Genomic DNA, 26,251 nt, shown 5'->3' with positions numbered 1-26,251 from the left:
ATTATATCCCCATTGTTGTTTGTGTTTAATTAACTCTGCTATTGTGATAATGTTGATTGGGGGTTCTAAGCTACAAGACGGCCAATCTGGCCTAAAGGTCATGTCTGGGTCATCTAGGCTGTCTAAAGGGATTAGTTCATTAGCCCAAGTTAATTAGGTTAATTAGGTTACAGGTGTATTGTTAGAGTAATACGAGCCGGAGGTATGCACCTCCACTGTTAGTGTATAAAAGAGTCTGTATTTTTGAATAAAGGAGATTCCTGGTTGAACTTACATACAGCCTGCCTGGTGTTTGTTCTGAGCTATCACAACTGGGTTAGAATGGCACATAGCTGTAGTTTTAATCCCGGAACATTGGATGACCGAACAATCAGATGTTGCGATCTGCAATCTGATTCTATAGCTGCAGAGGAGTGTCGGGAAAGTGGAATAGAGCGAGCAAGGGGCTCGTTATACACACACATAAGTAAATGGCGTTAAACTTGCAGTAACGCACAAAACTATATGGCATTAAACTGGCAGTATTGCACAAAACTATATGGCGTTAAACTGGCAGTAATGCACAAAAAAAACTATATGGTGTTAAACTGGCAGTAATGCACACAGAAGTAAATGGCGTTAAACTTGCAGCAACGCACAAAACTATATGGCGTTAAACTGGCAGTAACGCACAAAAAACGATATGGCATTAAACTGGCAGTAACGCACATGAAACTATATGGCGTTAAACTGGCAGTATCGCACACAGAACTATATGGCATTAAACTGAAAGTAACGCACACAAAACTATATGGTGTTAAACTGGTAGTAACGCGCACAGAAGTAAATGGCGTTAAACTTGCAGTAACGCACAAAACTATATGGCGTTAAACTGGCAGTAATGCACACAGAACTATATGGCATTAAACTGGCAGTAAAGCACACAGAAGTAAATGGTATGAGCTGTCCCTACTCTACACTAATGTATGTATGAATGACACGGTCTCACTACACTACACTGAAACTATCTGAGCTCTCCCTACTCTAGCTGCACACTATGCAAAGCTGAATGATGGTCCTCCTCACTACACTCACACTATCCCTAGACTGACACTAAGCTAATATTCTACACTGACAATTGAAGCAAAATAGCACAGTTTAGCACACTAACTAACTAATAGCACTGAACAGAACCCTGTTCTGTCGCTCTCCATGCCAAAATCACACTGAAAATGGCTGCCATTGAAAGAATACTTTTATACTGTGGGGCAGGAATGAGCCATGATTGGATAAAGTCATGATTACAATCCAATCATGACTCTGACAGTGCTCTGTGCCCTGATTGGCTGAAGCTTTCACTGCTTCAGCCAATTAGGGCTTGCAATGCACTGTTCAGCACCGCAATGCTTTGTGGTCGGTTCGGGGGGGCGAACAAATGGTTTTACGACCCATTTGTTCGGATGTTCGTTGAATGTCCAAACAACGAAAGTTCGGCCCGAACATATGCTTGGGTTGAACCGTTCACCCATCCCTAATATCAATAACAAAACAAAAGAAAACAAAAACAAAAAAGGAGCTAAAAAGCATATTATATGGTCTTTGTAGACCCTGTGATAAGTCTAAATGTATATAGATCTATAGGATCAATAGGATGTAAAAAGACCTCCACTATATGGTGTCTATGGCAATCCTATTAATAGTGAGCAAGATAACAAAACAGGCACACATGAACTGTGATGTGATTAATACAATTTTTTGAATCTTAATGATAAAATAAAACACAATACATAACCCAATTTTTTTGTAAAATATAAACAATGATGTTATGCTGAATAAATAGATACCAAACAGGTCACTCTTTAAAGTTGCGCATTCCCAAGCAACGGCGACAAACAACGTAAATTTTTCTATCCATAGGCAATGCTTTAAAAGCTTTTACAGGTTACCACTTTAGGTTTACAGAGGAGGTCTGGTGCTAGAATTACTGCCCATGATCTGAAGTTCGAAGCAATACTTCACATCTGTTTGCGTGGGTGCAGGACTGATGCGCGTTTTTGCCTTTATGTGCGAGCACGGGGAGACAGGGGCACTTACATTTTATTTTTTTTACACCGTTGCTTTAAAAAAAATGTACTTTTATTGCTGTCACAAGGAATGTAAACATCCTTTGTGACAGCAATAGGCATGTGACAAGTACTCTTTCTGGAGGGATCTGGGGGTCTATAAAACCCCTAATCCCTCCACTGCCCTTGAAAGCATTCAAATCACCAAGATCTGTGTTTTTGAATACTTTTGTCTATCAAAAATGGCGCTGTTGACATCTGGGGAAACTGGAAGTGATGTCATGTCATTGCTTCGGGGTTACCATCAGTGTTAATTTTGGCAGCAGATTTCGATTTAGTTTTATGCCGCGTACACATGATCTGAATTTTCGTCGGAAAAACCTTGGATGGTTTTTCCAATGGAATTCCGCTCAAGCTTGGCTTGCATACACACAGTCACACAAAAGTTCTCTGAACTTTCGACCGTCAAGAATGCGGTGACATACAACACTTACGACGGCACTAAAAAAGGGAAGTTCAATATGAAGTACGCCACCCTTTGGGCTCCTTCTGCTAATCTCGTGTTATCTTGTGTTAGTAGAAGTTTGGTGAGAGATGATTCACGCTTTTCAGCCTCGTGCTTTTCAGATCGTTACTGCTCTTCAGTTTGTGCTTGTGGGTTCATATCTGTTCTTCAGTGCATGTAGTCAGTTCACATCTGGGTTTCAGTGCGTATTATCATAGTACATATTTGTTTTTCAGTGCGTTCTCGTCTGCTCGTTTCTGATTTCCAGCTTGCTCATCTCAGGCCTTTCTGTTTTTCAGTTCGTTCTGACCAGCCAACCGTTTTGAAGCCATGTTGTGTGGGGGCTTGGTGTTGGGGTTCTTGCTTTGACCCAAGCCCAGTCCATGAACAGGGTGGTGAGGAGTTCATGGACCAAGAATTGGTTGCTCCAGCGTGATCAATTCTGTCATATGCCTTTGTTGCTGGATATCCAGGGGAATAATCCTGATGATTTCAGGAATTTTCTCTGGATGACCCCGTTTTTCACCTTCTGTTGGCTTTGCTATCCCCTTATATTATGAAGCAGGACACCTGCATGCAGCAAGCCATCACTCCCAAGCAGAGGCTAGTCGCCACGTTGTGGTACTTGGCGATAGGGAGAAGTCTGCAGGACCTCAAGTTCTCGACAGGCATCTCCCCCCAGGCTCTGGGGATCATTGTTCTGCCATTATACAGGTCCTGCAGAAGGACTATATTAAGGTAAGTTTACTTTAACATCACATTCTATGTATTTAATGTTTGCTAATGTATTGTATTTCTTTCATCATTCCCTAATTACCATGATTGTAATATGCTGTGAATGTCCCCTTTGTCCTTGTGCATGCTGTAAGCTTTTAATGCTCCTTTTTTGTCCTTCATGCATATTTGCCTTCACTAACCTCCCCAGCATGCTATCCTGGGCCCAAACACACCTAGCCTAGTCACTTAACAATGTATTTTGTCAGCTCCATAGTAGTGCTTTACCCTAAACACCCCCTAAAATGTGTACAAATGTTATTTTTATCCTTAAATTCAGGCAGAGTGCCATAATCTTTTTTTGGGGTCCCAAACTCATCTAGAACCCCCCTAAAATTTTTACAATGGGCCATCAGAGGGGGTGAGGAATCTGTTAAGTGTACCTTATCTTTTTGTCTTTAAATACTCCTTAAAATAAATGTTATACTGATGTTGGCCAAGAATGTTTGTGTATAATCTGCTTGCAATGTTATGTTCAAAAGTAGTAATTTTATTTTTTATAGTTTGACTCCACAGTTTCCTTCAACGCCACAGGAATGGCAGACTGTGGCCTCCCAGTTTGCCGAGCGATGGGACTTTCCCAACTGCGGAGTGGCAATCGATGGGAAACATGTCCACATCGTCCCACCACCCCGCTCGGGGTCATACTATTATAACTATAAGGGGTTTCATAGTATCGTGTTGCTGGCGGTGATGTCGGCGACATATGAGTTTTTATATGTGGACATGGGGAAGAATGGCCGGATGTCAGATGGTGTATAGTTTTGTGCCCAGACCTAGTTCTACCGACGTCTCCAGAGTGGTGGCTTGGGATTGCCACCTGCTGAAGAGAACGTGGAAGGACTCCCATTTGTGTTTGTCGCAGATGAAGCATTTGGTCTGGGTGAACATCTCATGAGGCCATTCCCCCTGAGGACCCTCACCCCGGAGATGAGGGTTTTTAATTACCAGCTGGCCAGAGCCAGAAGAGTGGTGGAGAATGTGTTTGGTATAATGGCCAGCTGGTTCCGCCTATTCCTTACAGCAAGTAACATGGCGGAGTATAAACTGAATCACATAGTGCTAACATGCTGTATTCTACATAATTATTTAAGGAGAAATGCTCCAAATTATGTGGCCTCAGTTGGGCCTGAGGTCGCAATTCAGGACATAAATCCAATGACCTTACTATAATCAAAGGGGTAGAGGGCGCCCTAAAAATCAATATGAAGCTTGGAGGACTCACGGTAGGGGTTACTCTGATTACCCACAAGTAAGACCTGAGTTCCCGACAACAGAGACAGAATGGGAGGCTAATATACCCACTTCTAATTTTTTCTTCCCTCTGTCAGATAGTGAGGGCCCTGATGGGAACCTTAATCAAAGTAGAGTTAATACCCCCACTCTGCCATATCCAACTCCCAATGGACAGATGCCCCCTATGGGTGCTTCTGCCCCTATGGATTCCAACTGTTGGGGTTTTCAAAAACCAACTCAGGGTACCAAAAGGTTAGGAGAAAGAGGAGAGGAATCAGAGGGGGGAGGCGGATACGAGCCGCACAAAAGGCCCAAAATATAGTTGGTACAGGGATTTTTAACCTCAGTTCCAAAACATTAACTAATTCTGAAAAAGCAATATTAGACAAGGGGCTTAAATTTGTCCCCCCCACTAGACTTAATAAATTCCAAACTTTTATGGATATTCACAAATTCGTCAGGAAACTAAGCATTAAAAGATATATGGTCAATCATCCCATTAGTGGTGTCGAGGTTAACGATATGGGGATTACCCACTCAGGGCTAAGAAATGCCTCCTTATTCAACCCTCCAGGCACACTGGCACCAGCATTGCGGGTTTTCAGAGATGGTATTCTTAGGGATTTAGAACAACTGGAAGTTAAGAGGGCCAGACTTAATAAAACCCTACAGGAGGGTTTGAATTCTCTGTGTAACAACGGAGAATTGGTCATTAGACCAGCTGATAAGGGGGGGGATTGTTGTTTTGGACCGACAGGATTATATGGAAGAAATGCATAGGATCCTGGATGATAATACCACCTATACACTTCTCCCCTCTGACCCCAAAGCAAAATATCTGAAAACTTTGAAATCATTAGTAAAGAGAGGTAGGCAGATGGGGATTCTCACGGAGAAGGAGGGCCTATATCTAATACCCACGGCCCCACGTACCCCTACCATCTACTACTTACCAAAATTACATAAGAATCCTATCTGCCCCCCGGGACGTCCTATCGTCAGTGGTATTGATTCATTGACGTCCCGGGTGGGCAGATATATTGATTTTTTCTTACAGCCTTTGGTACAGAGGTTGCCCTCATACGTTAAGGATTCCAAACACATTATTCAGTTACTCACTGGGGTTCGATATTGTACAGGGATGTGGCTGGTCACTGCTGACGTGACATCCCTGTACACCAACATTTCACATGTATTGGGTTTTCAGGCTGTTGAACATTTTCTAATTAGGGATTCTGATCTTGGTCAGGCCCAAATATCATTTTTGATGGATTTGTTAAGGTATGCCGCCTCCCATAATTACTTTTGGTTTAGTAACAACTTCTATAGACAGGATGTGGGGGTGGCTATGGGGGCTAAATACGCCCCTAGCCTCGCCAACCTCTTTATGGGGAAATGGGAGGAGGATGTCATCTATGCCCAGGACATTTCCCAGCTAGTCCTATGGGCTAGATATATAGATGACATCCTCCTCCTATGGGATTGTGAGCTCCTGGCCTTGCAAAATTTTTTGTCTGCCCTTAATACTAACTCTATTGGGATTAAACTGAATTATGAGATAAGTCAGACCACCATTAATTTTTTGGATCTTAGAATTTCTGTGGATGGCGACAAGTTGGTCACGTCCACGTTTTTCAAAGAAACCGACAGAAATTCGTTCATACCAGTTGATTGTTGCCATTATCGCCCATGGCTGGAGTCGATCCCAAAAAGTCAGTACCTTCGGATTAAAAGGAATTGCTCCAGCCATGCGGATTTTGTTGCACAGGCTAAGATCCTTACTGATAGGTTTTTAGAGAAACAGGTTCAGACCCCATTGGAGGGGCAGTGCACTAATTAGGGGCATATCCCAGCTAGAGATGAGCTGGATCCATAGGTTGAGGACATATGCCCCTTATGGGTTGAACATCGATATGGATGTTAACTCTTTTATAGATAACTCCTGATTTAATTGTAATTTCACGTTTTATGCTTTATTTGTTGATTGCGCTTTTATATGAGATGTATACTTGTTCTGAGATGCTTGCTAGAGGACACTATGTTCACATTTTTGATATAATTGGGCTTTTGTACTTTTAGACAAGTAATGAATTTAATATTCATTTTTTCATATTAAAATATAATTTTTGGTCTGTTGGGTATGCCTTTTCACTCTATGTGGTCACTTGTAGTAACCAAATGTGAACACATATATGTTATGGTGGGCGATATTATTTTTCCCATCTTTTTCTATTTTTCCATTTTTTTGCTCTCTATATAATATATTAGATGTTGGGTCTTACCCCATTTATTCATTTATTTCACCCCTTTCACATTTATCTACACTTATCATGGGGTTGAAATACACCTTTATTGGGATTTATTCAATCCTCTTATGAGGCTTATTACTATTATATTCTTTTGGGTTATATTTTGTCATTTATGACTGTATTCGGTCATGTCTTATATTTCAGTTATTCATTATGATTTTTTTTTATTATTATTCGCATTATTGTAGTTACCTTCAGATAATAAGTTTTTATGTTTATGGCTATATTGCTTTATGTGCTTCCGGGTACGTGCCTTCTGTGCGTCTTAATTTGAGGCGCGCAGCTCGCTCGTCCCATTGAGGTTAGGGCAATTGCCCACATCCATCATGGCGGTTTAGTCTGTTCCTGCTGGTACTGTGCAAATTTCCATTATGCACACATTCCAGGGGAAGTTGGGGCATTTTGCCCACATCTAAGATGGCGTCCTCATGCTTGCAACTCAGAACGAGGCTTGGATGCCTATATATTGGTGGTGGCTCACTGCGCTGCTCGTCCCCATTGAGAACGTCCTTTTGATGACGAAACGCGTCTGGGTACGCACGCAGCGACGCTACCACGTGACCAGGAAGTAGGATGAGCTTCGCTTCCATGTTTTTTAAGCCGGCCGGCGATTTATATTCTATGCGATACAAGTGCTTTTATTCTGTAAGTGCATTACTTTACTCATTAAATCTGGTTTTAAACGTACTTCACCATGGAAAGTTTATCATTTATATTCTGGGTTGTGTACTGATGGTATGGACTTCGGGCTAATGTGGACGAATCAAAGTGTTCCTTGTCAACTACTGATCAGCTCCTAGTTTGCCATAGAGCCTGCTTATCACCGTTAGTCGTTTTTTTCTGTTTGTTTCTTCTCCTGCATCCATTGAGGGGACTTTAATTTGAAAACGGACGGTGCTGACTGGTTTATTATCCCTAAGGCCCTGGCAGGGTTTAATGCCATCCACTCATTATCACTGAAGTTCTGGTAAGGGCAATCATAGCTCATTTTGGATTGTTACCTATAGTTAAGCTGAACATCATACCAATTTTGAAGATTTGGACTCTTTTTTTGTTGATTACTGTTTTAATTTTACTTATATTTGCTGGTGGTAGGCCACACTTCCACCTTATCTAAAAAAAAAATTGTTTAGCGCAGTTTATAATTTTTTTCTAAATCCAATGACGGCCCTGGAAGCTGGCCGTCCTGGCTTGCCCCCGAAAGCGTCCGTGATGTGCGGCAAAAGATTCTGGACTATTTTACGGGTGGGGGGGCATTGCCATGCCAGCAAATTTTTGATTCTTTTCTAAAATTAAAAATGATTTTGATCTGAAATAGTCTTGAATTTGATTTACTGCTTGTGTTTCTTTTAGCTGTCTCCTAGGTTCTCCTAGTGCACTTGTAGCGCCAAGTGGATTTTGCTTTATTAAATAACCCCCATTGTCACTGTAAACACCAACTTAATACAAAAACTGGTATTAAGCATTGAAAGAAGAAGCCACACATTGTTGAGTATAATCCCGGGTTTGGTTAACAGGCAACAGTCTTGTATGTATGGGACAACATAGTGCTAAAACACATGTCCTTTAGTACCCTTTGAGGTAATTAATCCAATTTTTAATTAATCACTCTTGTGCAATCCTTTTTCTTTTCTTTTCCCTTTCCCCCCCCCTCCCCTCCCCTCCCCCTCCTTCTCCTTTCTTTCCTTTTTCTTTTCCCTTTCCTTTCCCCTTCTTCTTCCCCCCCCTCCCCCCCTCCCACCTTCTCCCACTTTCTCCTTCCCCCTTCACATTTTTTTACTTCCAGCACTCTCGGTGTAATTACTCTTTCTCACCATATTCTTACACTCACTCCCCACTAGCCATTACATTTTTTACCCTTTCACTTTACCCTAGTTTCTTCACATTTTTACATGGACCGCTGTCACATTGAGCACATACTGAGGTGCTGCCTATACCCTATACTGCCTATGGAGAATACCATATATATATGTATATAATTTTTACAATTTCCGTCCCCTCTTGGACACATGACTAATACTGTGTAAATGACTGAGTTTATTATGAGAAATTCTTTGATTACCATTACAGGTGTAACTCTTTGTGCTCCCTGGTTGATTGCTAGTCTGGTGGGTGGTACTCAAGAGTGTGACCTCTCGCAAGCCACGTCGCTGCCCTCACTACCCTGGCCTGAACCACGGTGGCGGTAGGGGTGCCCGGTATTCTTCCTCTGGGGAGGACGGGAGGACAGTCTTTCTAAGGGATCTCCATATGGGAGGCCTTGCTCCTTTCTTTGCCGAACATATATTATTGGGTAATTATTATTATTGTATCCATATCCTACATGGTGAATGTAACTATTACTATATCAATGTAATTTACTTACATGTATCAATTTCATCTATGTATATTTTTCAGCAGACCAATCCTCTGAAGAAGACCCCAAGTACAGGGGTTGAAACGCGTCAGGTTCAAATATTCATGCTACCCAGTGTTGTTGTGAATATATGTCTGCCAATATATGTTCAGCTCATTTAACATGTAATTTTATCTCAAGCACCCCCTACTGGAGCTCATTGTTTTAACTTTTATGATACACCCCAATAAATTTGTTATATTTTTGATATTGAATCCGACTCCCTTTATCATTGTGCTGCCTAAAAACCCCACCCTGGGGGAACTTTTCCTCTGTTTTCAGTTTTCAAGGGGTGAGCAGCAAATCCCGGGTTTCCTCTCTAGTGTCTTTCCATTCTGCAAATTGTTGAGTATAAAAACTTTTACTCCATGCACATTCACATGTGCGTTGTAAAACATTTTTCCACAAAAAATACATCTTTGTTTAATTAAGTTTGACATTTTTAGTTTTATATTTTGCTTTAACAGGCATGTTTCAAACCATGTCAAAGTAAGAAAAGTTGCGCTACATTAAATATTTCTTATGCAAGAAATAGTGTGAACCAATACCATACAGAAAACCAGGACACACCCGAATCAAGAGTGCATCCTGAGCCTCCTAAACTCCTTCAGGTGATGTATACATAAATGAATTGTGAAATAAACAAAATAGCGACAGCTGAAAAAAATCATGTGCACATCAATCAATAAATGAAAAAACAATGTCCATAAGACCATTAGTGTCCATATACAAATAAAATAAAATGAGCAGCGTTTTCTTTAGATGTAATAGAAAAAATATGTGAGTTATAATCCACAGCAGGTATCAAGGTCCAGATATTCAGCCTTAAAATGTCCACAAATGAAAGACAGCACGATGTAAACTCTGTATGTGATAACCCTTACCGGAACCGGTGGACCCCCTAAAGAGCAGGGTCATACGAGCAGACAGATATAACCCTCTGCGGGGACACTTGAATCCTCTGGTATCTCGAGTCCTTTGGTTGCCTTGAGCAGTCCATGAGGATTTCGCCAGATAGCAGTAAAGGCTTAGTAGCTGGATGTCCCCAATCTGAAAGCTCATAAGACAACATAAAAAGCCCTGGGCTGTGCGTTGTGCTGACGCAATCACGCCACATTTGACCCGGTACACGGGTGCTTTTTATTGTTTGTTTTAGCTAGCCGGCTTTTTATCTATTCTTGCACCTTTATACAATTTTTCTGTGCAATATCCCTGTACATTACCTCTGTACATGTTGTCTTATGAGCTTTTGCTTATCTAGTTAACATTAAAATTTTGAATTTTAACTTACTACACGACTGGAGTCCCTTTCTGTCTGTTCACTTGTGGCTGGGAATAATTTACAGAAATGTGTAGCGCTAAAATGGCAAGATACCTTAAAACTAATGCGTTTAAAAGGCCTATACCCAAAGTATAGTATACATATAAAAGTACATGTAAAGTCTGACTGAAGATCAAAAGTGTATCAAAAGGACAGTCAATGAGTTGGAATTGAGTGGGTTGCTACCCCAAACGTGAAGTGAGGAGCGCCTTCACCAACAAACAGCAGAAAGGTTTCAGAAGGTGATGTTCTGCAATCACTTGAAAGTCTCATCAATACATTGGATAATCCATCTTTAAACCAAACTCATATCATACACCACTGTGTCTTCAAAACATGCAGTCCACTTGGATGTTATAGATGGGGGCTTACCGGAGGGTTTGAACCCAAAACAGCATATACTGTGAGGGTCAAACCAGCTTTTATTGCACCCTGGCAATGGTGAGAAGATCTTTGCAGCCTGAGGATAATGAGAGGGGCTTTTCTAAAGGTGTATCTTCTCCACACGTATTGCTGGATCTCTCCACGCAGGGTTCATAAAGGGCACAAAAGGGACTACATAGCGTGATACCGTAAACACCGTAATTTATTAAAATTAAAAGAAATACACTTACATGATGAAGTGGATAAAAAGCGCTTGTACATAAAAAAGGGGGCGGCAGTGGAGTCCTCCCGACGCGTTTCATCTGAGTAGACTTCGTCCTGGGGTACCCTCCACTGCAGCCCGACTCCCTAATATAGGAACTGTAATCCTCCTGATGTGAATCCAGCCCATTCGATTCAAAAAGCAGCACTTCCGGGTTGCCCAAGATGGCGGACCCGCGTGCGTTCCAGACCTCGTTTTGGTGGGTGTATCCATGCGTTCCACCCTCCAAAACGGAAGCCAGATGTTCCCCATGTGTCTAAGATAAAGCACTGTCATCTTATTGTGATGAAACATCGAAATTAGTCTTAGGTTGCAGTGTAGCGGATTATTAGAGCTAATTGGTGGTGTTTTTTATCGTCCTTCGAACACCAGCGAGATCCCGCCGCATCTCGCGATGTGACGCTATAGCGTCACGACGCTGAGGCGGAAGTGTTCACAAGAAGCACTTCGCCTGCGTTCCACTGGTGGTTAACCGGAAGTTCCCGGATCTCAGCTAATCTCGCGATATCGCGCTGTGACACCACAGCGCAAAAACAGAATTGGTTGTATAGGTCAACCGCTTGCGTTCCACTTGTGGTTAACCAAAGGTTCACAGTGGAACGGCGGGTTGAAACCAGCTTCACTAAAATGGCTTATCTGTCAGTTACTAAGTAAAGAACTGGGGGCCAATAATTACTCACATAATAAGCACCATAAGGGGGCGATGTGATAATAGTGTAAGTAACTCGGTGTCACCCAGTCACATTACAACTGGGAGGAAGCAAAAAATAATTTATATAACTGTGAACCCATGTGTTTTAGTTACTTAACAGAATTAAGTGAGCTGGATTCACATAGGTGTGCCCATTTTGTAGCATATACGACATATATGGCCTTATAGAGGGTAACAACCGTATATAAATACATCTAAAATGCAGACATAGAGATAGAAAATATACAGGAACACCCAGAGGGAGCCAATGTTATCTTCAGGGGTGTACCCTCCTTAAAAGGACAGATAGCCCCCAATATTATAAACCCTCCCACCCGTCCCCTGTTCTTTCATGATTGGACAGGCTTCTTTCCGTGTAGGAAATGTACGGTATGTCAGCATAATAACATTAGAATACGTAAAGTTTCTGAATTTGCCTCTACAGTGACGGGAAGGAGATACACGATAAAACCATTCTGCACATGCAGCACGAGATTTGTAGTGTATCTCATTACTTGCCCATGCCTTAAACAGTACATTGGCCGTACTACCAGAACATTTTCGATTAGGGTGGGGGAACACATCGCCTTAATTAAAAGCAGAGACCCCAAACACACGGTCCCTAGGCACTACAAGGAATTTCACGGTGGAAATCCGGAGGGATCACAGTTTGTCATTATTGACAAATACACACCACCCTGGAGAGGGGGTGCTAGAACAAGGGGTGTATCACGCCTCGAAATGTTCTGGGCATATGAGCTAAAAACTTTTGCCCCGTCGGGGCTCAACGTAGAGGTTGATGTTAATGCCTTTCTGGACGAATCATAAGGGATACAATATCCATTCCCAAGTATGTGTTCCTGTATATTTTCTATCTCTATGTCTGCATTTTAGATGTATTTATATACGGTTGTTACCCTCTATAAGGCCATATATGTCGTATATGCTACAAAATGGGCACACCTATGTGAATCCAGCTCACTTAATTCTGTTAAGTAACTAAAACACATGGGTTCACAGTTATATAAATTATTTTTTGCTTCCTCCCAGTTGTAATGTGACTGGGTGACACCGAGTTACTTACACTATTATCACATCGCCCCCTTATGGTGCTTATTATGTGAGTAATTATTGGCCCCCAGTTCTTTACTTAGTAACTGACAGATAAGCCATTTTAGTGAAGCTGGTTTCAACCCGCCGTTCCACTGTGAACCTTTGGTTAACCACAAGTGGAACGCAAGCGGTTGACCTATACAACCAATTCTGTTTTTGCGCTGTGGTGTCACAGCGTGATATCGCGAGATTAGCTGAGATCCGGGAACTTCCGGTTAACCACCAGTGGAACGCAGGCGAAGTGCTTCTTGTGAACACTTCCGCCTCAGCGTCGTGACGCTATAGCGTCACATCGCGAGATGCGGCGGGATCTCGCTGGTGTTCGAAGGACGATAAAAAACACCACCAATTAGCTCTAATAATCCGCTACACTGCAACCTAAGACTAATTTCGATGTTTCATCACAATAAGATGACAGTGCTTTATCTTAGACACATGGGGAACATCTGGCTTCCGTTTTGGAGGGTGGAACGCATGGATACACCCACCAAAACGAGGTCTGGAACGCACGCGGGTCCGCTATCTTGGGCAACCCGGAAGTGCTGCTTTTTGAATCGAATGGGCTGGATTCACATCAGGAGGATTACAGTTCCTATATTAGGGAGTCGGGCTGCAGTGGAGGGTACCCCAGGACGAAGTCCACTCAGACGAAACGCGTCGGGAGGACTCCACTGCCGCCCCCTTTTTTATGTACAAGCGCTTTTTATCCACTTCATCATGTAAGTGTATTTCTTTTAATTTTAATAAATTACGGTGTTTACGGTATCACGCTATGTAGTCCCTTTTGTGCCCTTTATGAACCCTGCGTGGAGAGATCCAGCAATACGTGTGGAGAAGATACACCTTTAGAAAAGCCCCTCTCATTATCCTCAGGCTGCAAAGATCTTCTCACCATTGCCAGGGTGCAATAAAAGCTGGTTTGACCCTCACAGTATATGCTGTTTTGGGTTCAAACCCTCCGGTAAGCCCCCATCTATAACATCCAAGTGCACTGCATGTTTTGAAGACACAGTGGTGTATGATATGAGTTTGGTTTAAAGATGGATTATCCAATGTATTGATGAGACTTTCAAGTGATTGCAGAACATCACCTTCTGAAACCTTTCTGCTGTTTGTTGGTGAAGGCGCTCCTCACTTCACGTTTGGGGTAGCAACCCACTCAATTCCAACTCATTGACTGTCCTTTTGATACACTTTTGATCTTCAGTCAGACTTTACATGTACTTTTATATGTATACTATACTTTGGGTATAGGCCTTTTAAACGCATTAGTTTTAAGGTATCTTGCCATTTTAGCGCTACACATTTCTGTAAATTATTTATCTGTTGGGCAACGATTCTAGTTGTGGTGTTAGCTGCTTATAATTTTTAGATTATTTTAGAGCAAGCGCAAATCTACGAGTAGTGTGAATTGTGGTATATACATTTAGAAATATCATTTTTGCTGCTGCTCTGTGGAATCATTCCACCATGGATGTGTTTGACTACCGAGCCTCACGCAGGGTTAACCCTGAGGGAGTATTTATAACAATAGGTAGTAACACAGAAATTGGAGGTCTGTTCCTCAGACTTAAAAATGTAATGACAACTGAACTCCATTTGCAATGGGATTTAGTTTTCTTACAGCAATACATCACTGAACAAATGGTCCCTAGAAGCCTCCGTTGGGAAGTCCAACCCCAACAGGGGGAAACTGACCTGGAAACATGGTTTAAATACTTTAACGATGTAGGCATCAATTTTCTACAGTTTCTTATATCCAAGAAAAACATTAGACTTCAGGCGATAGATCGAGAAATCAAGGATTTGAAGGATAAACTTTCAGTTCATAAAAACTCTCAGGAATACAAGTCCCTTTCCTCTAATCTTTTGGGACACTTAGAGAAAGAGGAACGTGACCAAAGGATAAAAAAACAAAAGAAATATTCTAGGGATGTAGGCGACTATAAGGACCATACAGTGTTTGGGTGGCAAAAATTGTTACAGGTCACCCCACCCATGGAGGTTTCCTCTGACACCACGGCTGGCATAATTTCAACAGGTGGCCTTCCAACTCCAAACACCACCACTGCACAATCTCAGCCCATGGGCGTCCATTCTCGTGGTCGTGGTCCACAGAGGGGTGGAAACAAACGTGGTGGGGTATCCCATGTTTCCCAGTCACGGGTGCAACACTATAGCCCTCAAACCCCTCACAGGGGTAGAAACAACACAAGAGGTAGGAGGGGGGGTAGAGGTAATACCCATGGTAGGGTACAACATTCTGATACCAGCTCCCAATACGGTACATACCACCCTTCCCCCAGACACTACAGATCAGGTCAGGATTCTCAACAGAGGGATGAACCCTACCACCACTACCCCTCCCCTATACGCACCCACAATAGGTTCTCACCCCTCAGGGAGATGTACAGCCCTGAACGAAGGAGAGATGATTATGATCAATCTCCATACATACATAATCCCTATACACATGGGAACCAGTTTTTTCGCGAGGCCCCACACTCAAGGAAACGAGGCCCAAATCAAAGAGAGGATGCAGAGGGGGGAGGAGAGTACAAAGAAGAAAAAAGGCAAAGACTGTAAAAGGCCAAGGTGTCTACAATTTAAGCTCTCAAACCCTCACGGAAGCAGAACTATCCTTATTAGACAAAGGCCTTAAATATGCCCCCCCCAAAAAACTTGACAAGTTCCATACGTTCATGGATGTTCACAAATACATCCGTAAGGTCAATATACAGAGGTATCTGGTTTCCAACCCGGTCCGTACTGACTACCCGGCATCCACATCAGGAACGGTTCATTCCGGTCTATCGAATCCCTCCCTCTTTTCCCCCCCAGTCCCCACAGCCCCTGCTGTAAAAATCTTTAGGGACCTTGTCTTACAGGATTTAGCCTCACTGCCCATTAAACGCACTCACCATCCTCCATTGTTAAGAGATGGTTTGGAATCTCTATGTGCGCGTAAAGATTTGGTAGTCCGTCCAGCGGACAAAGGGGGAGGGATAGTGATTTTGGACAAGTGCCAGTACGAAGCAGAAATGCATCGCATTTTGAGTGAACCAGGGACTTATCAGCTGCTACCTAATAACCCTACACACAAATTTAAACAAAAATTACATCAACTTGTTTTAAAAGGATATGAATCAAAGATCCTGAACAAGAGAGAGAAAGATTATTTGATTCCTACAGCACCTCGAATCCCCACTATATACTATTTGCCTAAAGTCCATAAGGATCCAGTTTGCCCCCCCGGTAGGCCAATTGTAAGTGGCATAAATTCCATTACGGCCAGAATAGGCAAATATATAGATTTTTTCCTGCAGCCTCTAGTAAAGAAAACACCTTCATATTTAAAAGATACTAGCTCAACGATTAGACTCCTTGAGAACACCCCTCTAAGGGAGGGCTATATCATGGCCACGGCGGACGTGGCATCATTGTACACGTGCATACCACACGATAAGGGTATCGATGCCGTCAAACACTTTTTGTCTCAGGAACATTCTTTGGCCTCTTTTCAGTGCGAGTATCTTGTCGAATTACTAGAGTTCGCGGCAAAACACAATTACTTTTGGTTTAACCACAATTTCTACCTCCAGCAACGGGGAGTGGCCATGGGGGCGAAATTCGCGCCTAGTCTCGCGAACCTGTTCATGGCCAAGTGGGAGGAGGATGTCGTCTATGTCCACGAGACCAGGTCTCTGGTTTTGTGGACCCGTTACATAGACGACATCCTTCTCCTATGGAATGGCACCATGGAAACATTGGATGAGTTCTTTGAGTGTTTGAATAATAATGATAGGGGTATAGCCTTGTCTTATCAAGCCAGTAAGACCAAAATCCACTTTTTAGACTTACAGATAGAGATCATCAATAATGAATTTAGATTCAGTACTTATTTCAAATCCACAGACCGCAACGGGTTCATTCCTGTTGATAGTTGTCACCATGTCTCGTGGTTAAATTCGGTCCCTCGGAGCCAATTTCTAAGACTCCGACGGAATTGCACCGAAAAGGAGACATTTTTTGAACAGGCCAAAATTTTGAAATCCAGGTTTGAGGATAAGGGGTATAACACTGATGACCTGAACCTGGAGATTCAAAAAGCTGTCAGTATTGACAGGAAATCATTACTGGAAGTCAAACCTAAAAAAGAATCTGACGGGAGGTTTAGATGGGCCCTGCTAACCTCTTTCTCAATACAGCACAGACAAATTAAAAACATCATGAGGAAACATTGGGGCGTCCTGAAGCAAGACAGCATTCTGGGCCCACTCATCCCAGAGGGAGCCAATGTTATCTTCAGGGGTGTACCCTCCTTAAAAGGACAGATAGCCCCCAATATTATAAACCCTCCCACCCGTCCCCTGTTCTTTCATGATTGGACAGGCTTCTTTCCGTGTAGGAAATGTACGGTATGTCAGCATAATAACATTAGAATACGTAAAGTTTCTGAATTTGCCTCTACAGTGACGGGAAGGAGATACACGATAAAACCATTCTGCACATGCAGCACGAGATTTGTAGTGTATCTCATTACTTGCCCATGCCTTAAACAGTACATTGGCCGTACTACCAGAACATTTTCGATTAGGGTGGGGGAACACATCGTCTTAATTAAAAGCAGAGACCCCAAACACACGGTCCCTAGGCACTACAAGGAATTCCACGGTGGAAATCCGGAGGGATCACAGTTTGTCATTATTGACAAATACACACCACCCTGGAGAGGGGGTGCTAGAACAAGGGGTGTATCACGCCTCGAAATGTTCTGGGCATATGAGCTAAAAACTTTTGCCCCGTCGGGGCTCAACGTAGAGGTTGATGTTAATGCCTTTCTGGACGAATCATAAGGGATACAATATCCATTCCCAAGTATGTGTTCCTGTATATTTTCTATCTCTATGTCTGCATTTTAGATGTATTTATATACGGTTGTTACCCTCTATAAGGCCATATATGTCGTATATGCTACAAAATGGGCACACCTATGTGAATCCAGCTCACTTAATTCTGTTAAGTAACTAAAACACATGGGTTCACAGTTATATAAATTATTTTTTGCTTCCTCCCAGTTGTAATGTGACTGGGTGACACCGAGTTACTTACACTATTATCACATCGCCCCCTTATGGTGCTTATTATGTGAGTAATTATTGGCCCCCAGTTCTTTACTTAGTAACTGACAGATAAGCCATTTTAGTGAAGCTGGTTTCAACCCGCCGTTCCACTGTGAACCTTTGGTTAACCACAAGTGGAACGCAAGCGGTTGACCTATACAACCAATTCTGTTTTTGCGCTGTGGTGTCACAGCGCGATATCGCGAGATTAGCTGAGATCCGGGAACTTCCGGTTAACCACCAGTGGAACGCAGGCGAAGTGCTTCTTGTGAACACTTCCGCCTCAGCGTCGTGACGCTATAGCGTCACATCGCGAGATGCGGCGGGATCTCGCTGGTGTTCGAAGGACGATAAAAAACACCACCAATTAGCTCTAATAATCCGCTACACTGCAACCTAAGACTAATTTCGATGTTTCATCACAATAAGATGACAGTGCTTTATCTTAGACACATGGGGAACATCTGGCTTCCGTTTTGGAGGGTGGAACGCATGGATACACCCACCAAAACGAGGTCTGGAACGCACGCGGGTCCACCATCTTGGGCAACCCGGAAGTGCTGCTTTTTGAATCGAATGGGCTGGATTCACATCAGGAGGATTACAGTTCCTATATTAGGGAGTCGGGCTGCAGTGGAGGGTACCCCAGGACGAAGTCTACTCAGACGAAACGCGTCGGGAGGACTCCACTGCCGCCCCCGTTTTTATGTACAAGCGCTTTTTATCCACTTCATCATGTAAGTGTATTTCTTTTAATTTTAATAAATTACGGTGTTTACGGTATCACGCTATGTAGTCCCTTTTGTGCCCTTTATGAACCCTGCGTGGAGAGATCCAGCAATACGTGTGGAGAAGATACACCTTTAGAAAAGCCCCTCTCATTATCCTCAGGCTGCAAAGATCTTCTCACCATTGCCAGGGTGCAATAAAAGCTGGTTTGACCCTCACAGTATATGCTGTTTTGGGTTCAAACCCTCCGGTAAGCCCCCATCTATAACATCCAAGTGCACTGCATGTTTTGAAGACACAGTGGTGTATGATATGAGTTTGGTTTAACCACTTGCCGACCGCCTAACGTATATATACGTCGGCAGAATGGCACGGGCAGGCAGAATCACGTACCTGTACGTGATCTGCCTCCCGCGGGCGGGGGGTCCAATCGGACCCCCCCCCCGGTGCCATCGGCGGTTGGCATCTGACTGGGAGCGTCGGGAGGCGAGGGGGAGACCATCCGATCGTGGCCCCCCCCTCGCGATCGCTCCCAGCCAATGGGAATCCTCCTCTGCCTGTGTGTAGTTTCACACAGGCAGAGGATGTGATGTCATCTCTCCTCGGTCTGGCAGTTTCCGTCCAGCGCCGAGGAGAGAAGACATGTAAGTCCACACAACACAAACACACACAGTAGAACATGCCAGGCATACTTTACACCCCCGATCCCCCCCCGATCGCCCCCCGATCCCCCCCAATCACCCCCCCCTGTCACAAACTGACATTAGCAGTATTTTTTTTTTTTTTTTTCTGATTACTGCATAGTGTCAGTTTGTGACAGTTACAGTGTTAGGGCAGTTAGTATTACCCCCCTTTAGGTCTAGGATACCCCCCTAACCCCCCCTAATAAAGTTTTAACCCCTTGATCACCCCCCGTCACCAGTGTCACTAAGCGATCATTTTTCTGATCGCTGTATTAGTGTCGCTGGTGACGCTAGTTAGAGACGTAAATATTTAGGTTCGCCGTCAGCGTTTTATAGCGACAGGGACCCCCATATACTATCTAATAAAGGTTTTAACCCCTTGATTGCCCCCTAGTTAACCCTTTCACCACTGATCACCATATAACTGTTACGAGTGACGCTGGTTAGTTCGTTTATTTTTTATAGTGTCAGGGCACCCGCCGTTTATTACCGAATAAAGGTTTAGCCCCCTGATCGCCCGGCGGTGATATGCGTCGCCCCAGGCAGCGTCAGATTAGCGCCAGTACCGCTAACACCCACGCACGCAGCATACGCCTCCCTTAGTGGTATAGTATCTGTACGGATCAATATCTGATCCAATCAGATCTATACTAGCGTCCCCAGCAGTTTAGGGTTCCCGAAAACGCAGTGTTAGCGGGATCAGCCCAGATACCCGCTAGCACCTGCGTTTTGCCCCTCTGCCCGGCCCACCCAAGTGCAGTATCGATCGATCACTGTCACTTACAAAACACTAAACGCATAACTGCAGCGTTCGCATAGTCAGGCCTGATCCCTGCGATCGCTAACAGTTTTTTTGGTAGCGTTTTGGTGAACTGGCAAGCACCAGCCCCAGGCAGCGTCAGATTAGCGCCAGTACCGCTAACACCCACGCACGCACCGTACACCTCCCTTAGTGGTATAGTATCTGATCGGATCAATATCTGATCTGATCAGATCTATACTAGCGTCCCCAGCAGTTTAGGGTTCCCACAAAAGCAGTGTTAGCGGGATCAGCCCAGATACCTGCTAGCACCTGCGTTTTGCCCCTCCGCCCGGCCCAGCCCAGCCCACCCAAGTGCAGTATCGATCGATCACTGACACTTACAAAACACTAAACGCATAACTGCAGCGTTCGCAGAGTCAGGCCTGATTCCTGCGATCGCTAACAGTTTTTCTGGTAGCGTTTTGGTGAACTGGCAAGCACCAGCCCCAGGCAGCGTCAGGTTAGCGCCAGTACCGCTAACACCCACGCACGCAGCATACGCCTCCCTTAGTGGTATAGTATCTGATCGGATCAATATCTGATCCGATCAGATCTATACTAGCGTCCCCAGCAGTTTAGAGTTCCCACAAACGCAGTGTTAGCGGGATCAGCCCAGATACCTGCTAGCACCTGCGTTTTGCCCCTCCGCCCGGCCCAGCCCAGCCCACCCAAGTGCAGTATCGATCGATCACTGTCACTTACAAAACACTAAACACATAACTGCAGCGTTCGCAGAGTCAGGCCTGATCCTTGCGATCGCTAACAGTTTTTTTGGTAGCGTTTTGGTGAACTGGCAAGCACCAGCGGCCTAGTACACCCCGGTCGTAGTCAAACCAGCACTGCAGTAACACTTGGTGACGTGGCGAGTCCCATAAGTGCAGTTCAAACTGGTGAGGTGGCAAGCACAAGTAGTGTCCCGCTGCCACCAAGAAGACGAACACAGGCCCGTCGTGCCCATAGTGCCCTTCCTGCTGCATTCGCCAATCCTAATTGGGAACCCACCGCTTCTGCAGCGCCCGTACTTCCCCCATTCACATCCCCAATCAAATGCAGTCGGCTGCATGAGAGGCATTTTCTTTATGTCCTCCCGAGTACCCCTACCCAACGAACCCCCCCAAAAAAGATGTCGTGTCTGCAGCAAGCGCGGATATAGACGTGACACCCGCTATTATTGTCCCTCCTGTCCTGACAATCCTGGTCTTTGCATTGGTGAATATTTTGAACGCTACCATGCACTAGTTGAGTATTAGCGTAGGGTACAGCATTCCACAGACTAGGACACACTTTCACAGGGTCTCCCAAGATGCCATCGCATTTTGAGAGACCCGAACCTGGAACCGGTTACAGTTATAAAAGTTAGTTACAAAAAAAAGTGTAAAAAAAAAAAAAAACACATACAAAAATATAAAATAAAAAAAAAATAGTTGTCGTTTTATTGTTCTTTCTCTCTCTATTCTCTCTCTCTATTGTTCTGTTCTTTTTTACTGTATTCTATTCTGCAATGTTTTATTGTTATTATGTTTTATCATGTTTGCTTTTCAGGTATGCAATTTTTTATACCTTACCGTTTACTGTGCTTTATTGTTAACCATTTTTTTGTCTTCAGGTACGCCATTCACGACTTTGAGTGGTTATACCAGAATGATGCCTGCAGGTTTAGGTATCATCTTGGTATCATTCTTTTCAGCCAGCGGTCGGCTTTCATGTAAAAGCAATCCTAGCGGCTAATTAGCCTCTAGACTGCTTTTACAAGCAGTGGGAGGGAATGCCCCTCCCCCCCCAACGTCTTCCGTGTTTTTCTCTGGCTCTCCTGTCTCAACAGGGAACCTGAAAATGCAGCCGGTGATTCAGCCAGCTGACCATAGAGCTGATCAGAGACCAGAGTGGCTCCAAACATCTCTATGGCCTAAGAAACCGGAAGCTACGAGCATTTTATGACTTAGATTTCGCCGGATGTAAACAGCGCCATTGGGAAATTGGGAAAGCATTTTATCACACCGATCTTGGTGTGGTCAGATGCTTTGAGGGCAGAGGAGAAATCTAGGGTCTAATAGACCCCAATTTTTGCAAAAAAGAGTACCTGTCACTACCTATTGCTATGATAGGGGATATTTACATTCCCTGAGATAACAATAAAAATGATTAAAAAAAAAAAAAAAAATGAAAGGAACAGTTTAAAAATAAGATAAAAAAATAATAATAATAAAGAAAAAAAAAAAAAAAAAAAAAAAAAAGCACCCCTGTCCCCCCTGCTCTCGCGCTAAGGCGAACGCAAGCGTCGGTCTGGCGTCAAATGTAAACAGCAATTGCACCATGCATGTGAGGTATCGCCGCGAAGGTCAGATCGAGGGCAGTAAGTTTAGCAGTAGACCTCCTCTGTAAATCTAAAGTGGTAACCTATAAAGGCTTTTAAAGGCTTTTAAAAATGTATTTAGTTTGTCGCCACTGCACGTTTGTGCGCAATTTTAAAGCATGTCATGTTTGGTATCCATGTACTCGGCCTAAGATCATCTTTTTTATTTCATCAAACATTTGGGCAATATAGTGTGTTTTAGTGCATTAAAATGTAAAAAAGTGTGTTTTTTCCCCAAAAAATGCGTTTGAAAAATCGCTGCGCAAATACTGTGTGAAAAAAAAAAATGAAACACCCACCATTTTAATCTGTAGGGCATTTGCTTTAAAAAAAATATATAATGTTTGGGGGTTCAAAGTAATTTTCTTGCAAAAAAAAATTATTTTTTTATGTAAACAATAAGTGTCAGAAAGGGCTTTGTCTTCAAGTGGTTAGAAGTGTGGGTGATGTGTGACATAAGCTTCTAGATGTTGTGCATAAAATGCCAGGACAGTTCAAAACCCCCCCAAATGACCCCATTTTGGAAAGTAGACACCCCAAGCTATTTGCTGAGAGTCATGTTGAGTCCATGGAATAATTTATATTGTGACACAAGTTGCGGGAAAGAGACAATTTTTTATTTTTTTTATTTTTTTTTGCGCAAAGTTGTCACTAAATGATATATTGCTCAAACATGCCATGGGAATATGTGAAATTACACCCCAAAATACATTCTGCTGCTTCTCCTGAGTACGGGGATACCACATGTGTGGGACTTTTTGGGAGCCTAGCCGCGTACGGGACCCCGAAAACCAAGCACCGCCTTCAGGCTTTCTAAGGCCGTAAATTTTTGATTTCACTCTTCACTGCCTATCACAGTTTCGGAGGCCATGGAATGCCCAGGTGGCAAAAAAACCCCCCAAATGACCCCATTTTGGAAAGTAGACACCCCAAGCTATTTGATGAGAGGTATAGTGAGTATTTTGCAGACCTCACTTTTTGTCACAAAGTTTTGAAAATTGAAAAAAGAAAAAAAAAAAATTTTTTTTCTCGTCTTTCTTTATTTTCAAAAACAAATGAGAGCTGCAAAATACTCACCATGCCTCTCAGCAAATAGCTTGGGGTGTCTACTTTCCAAAATGGGGTCATTTGGGGGGGGTTTGTGCCACCTGGGCATTCCATGGCCTCCGAAACTGTGATAGGCAGTGAGGAGTAAAATCAAAAATGTACGCCCTTAGAAATCCTGAAGGCAGTGATTGGTTTTCGGGGTCCCGTACGCGGCTAGGCTCCCAAAAAGTCCCACACATGTGGTATCCCCATACTCAGGAGAAGCAGCTAAATGTATTTTGGGGTGCAATTCCACATATGCCCATGGCCTGTGTGAGCAATATATCATTTAGTGACAACTTTGTGCAAAAAAAAAAAAAAAATTTGTCACTTTCCCGCAACTTGTGTCAAAATATAAAACATTCCATGGACTCAACATGCCTCAAAGCAAATAGCTTGGGGTGTCTACTTTCCAAAATGGGGTCATTTGGGGGGGTTTTATGTCATCTGGGCATTTTATGGCCTTCAAAACTGTGATAGGTAGTGAGGAGTAAAATCAAAAATGTACGCCCTTAGAAATCCTGAAGGCAGTGATTGGTTTTCGGGGCCCCGTACACGGCTAGGCTCCCAAAAAGTCTCACACATGTGGTATCCCCATACTCAGGAGAAGCAGCTAAATGTATTTTGGGGTGCAATTCCACATATGCCCATGGCCTGTGTGAGCAATATATCATTTAGTGACAACTTTTTGTAATTTTTTTTTTTTTTTTTGTCATTGTTCAATCACTTGGGACAAAAAAAATGAATATTCAATGGGCTCAACATGCCTCTCAGCAAATTCCTTGGGGTGTCTACTTTCCAAAATGGGGTCATTTGTGGGGGTTTTGTACTGCCCTGCCATTTTAGCACCTCAAGAAACGACATAGGCAGTCATAAATTAAAGGCTGTGTAAATTCCAGAAAATGTACCCTAGTTTGTAGACGCTATAACTTTTGCGCAAACCAATAAATATACACTTATTGACATTTTTTTTACCAAAGACATGTGGCCGAATACATTTTGGCCTAAATGTATGACTAAAATTGAGTTTATTGGATTTTTTTTAGAACAAAAAGTAGAAAATATCATTTTTTTTCAAAATTTACGGTCTTTTTCCATGTATAGTGCAAAAAATAAAAACGGCAGAGGTGATCAAATACTATCAAAAGAAAGCTCTATTTGTGGGAAGAAAAGGACGCAAATTTCGTTTGGGTACAGCATTGCATGACCGCGCAATTAGCAGTTAAAGCGACGCAGTGCCGAATTGTAAAAAGTGCTCTGGTCAGGAAGGGGGTAAAACCTTCCGGGGCTGAAGTGGTTAAAGATGGATTATCCAATGTATTGATGAGACTTTCAAGTGATTGCAGAACATCACCTTCTGAAACCTTTCTGCTGTTTGTTGGTGAAGGCGCTCCTCACTTCACGTTTGGGGTAGCAACCCACTCAATTCCAACTCATTGACTGTCCTTTTGATACACTTTTGATCTTCAGTCAGACTTTACATGTACTTTTATATGTATACTATACTTTGGGTATAGGCCTTTTAAACGCATTAGTTTTAAGGTATCTGTGAGGTACCTGGTAGTGAGCCTGACTGGTAGAAGGAGACCTCTCTTAAGCGCTGGTTCAGGAGCCGCTGGAAGTGGGAACAGTGGTCTCCTGAGCACAGTGGGTAGGAGGGCCTGATGCAGGTTCCAGCAGAAGCAGACACCGGAATTGGGAGGATGTTCCGCAGGGATGGCTGAGCTGTGGATGCAGGTAACGGGTGCAGGCTGGTAGGTTGGCTGGCAGCCGGATATGAAGACAGTAGCTGGAAGCAAACAGGCAGGCTGGAAGCAGCGTTAAAGGCACAGGCAAGCAAGGTCAGACAGTCCGTATTCGGCAGGAGATCAGGCAGGGTATAAGCAGGTGGGATCATCCAAGATTGGTCAGACAGGCAGGAGTTCGGCAACAGGTAGCAGAGTAAACAAGGTCAGACAAGCCGGGTCGGATGGGAGACAGGAGAGTAGTCAAACGTAGCCGGGTCAAAAGTAGTAACAAGCAGGCAGATACTGGAACTTTCAGGTGCAGAGCTGCAGACGAACAGCAGCTAACATGAGCACCTGTCACCTTCTTAAAGGCCCCTTGGCGCCAAACGGCGCTAGCGCAAACGGGCGCGCGCACGGGCGCACCCGCGAACGCGCGAACGCGCGTACAGGCATCCGCGGGAGCGCACCGGCGCCCCCTGGTGGGGATTTTGGCTGAATTCGCTGGAAAACACTCCTTGTGGACCTACGTGCACGCAGGTTCACCCGACGACTGCTGACATGCCCCTGACATTGCCCCCCCCCAACGGGCAGCCTCCGGATGCCCAGATACACCTTTTTTTCAGGATGGGTAGAAAAGTATGCTTGAATTAAACGTTTGGCATGAATATTACAGTCAGGTTCCCACGAGTTATTTTCCGGACCATACCCTTTCCACT

This window comes from Aquarana catesbeiana, linkage group LG03, assembly GCF_042186555.1.
Source record: "Aquarana catesbeiana isolate 2022-GZ linkage group LG03, ASM4218655v1, whole genome shotgun sequence".
NCBI classification, from domain to species: domain Eukaryota; kingdom Metazoa; phylum Chordata; class Amphibia; order Anura; family Ranidae; genus Aquarana; species Aquarana catesbeiana.
The sequence above is the reverse complement of the archived record's forward strand: the minus strand, read 5'-3'. Positions refer to the sequence as shown.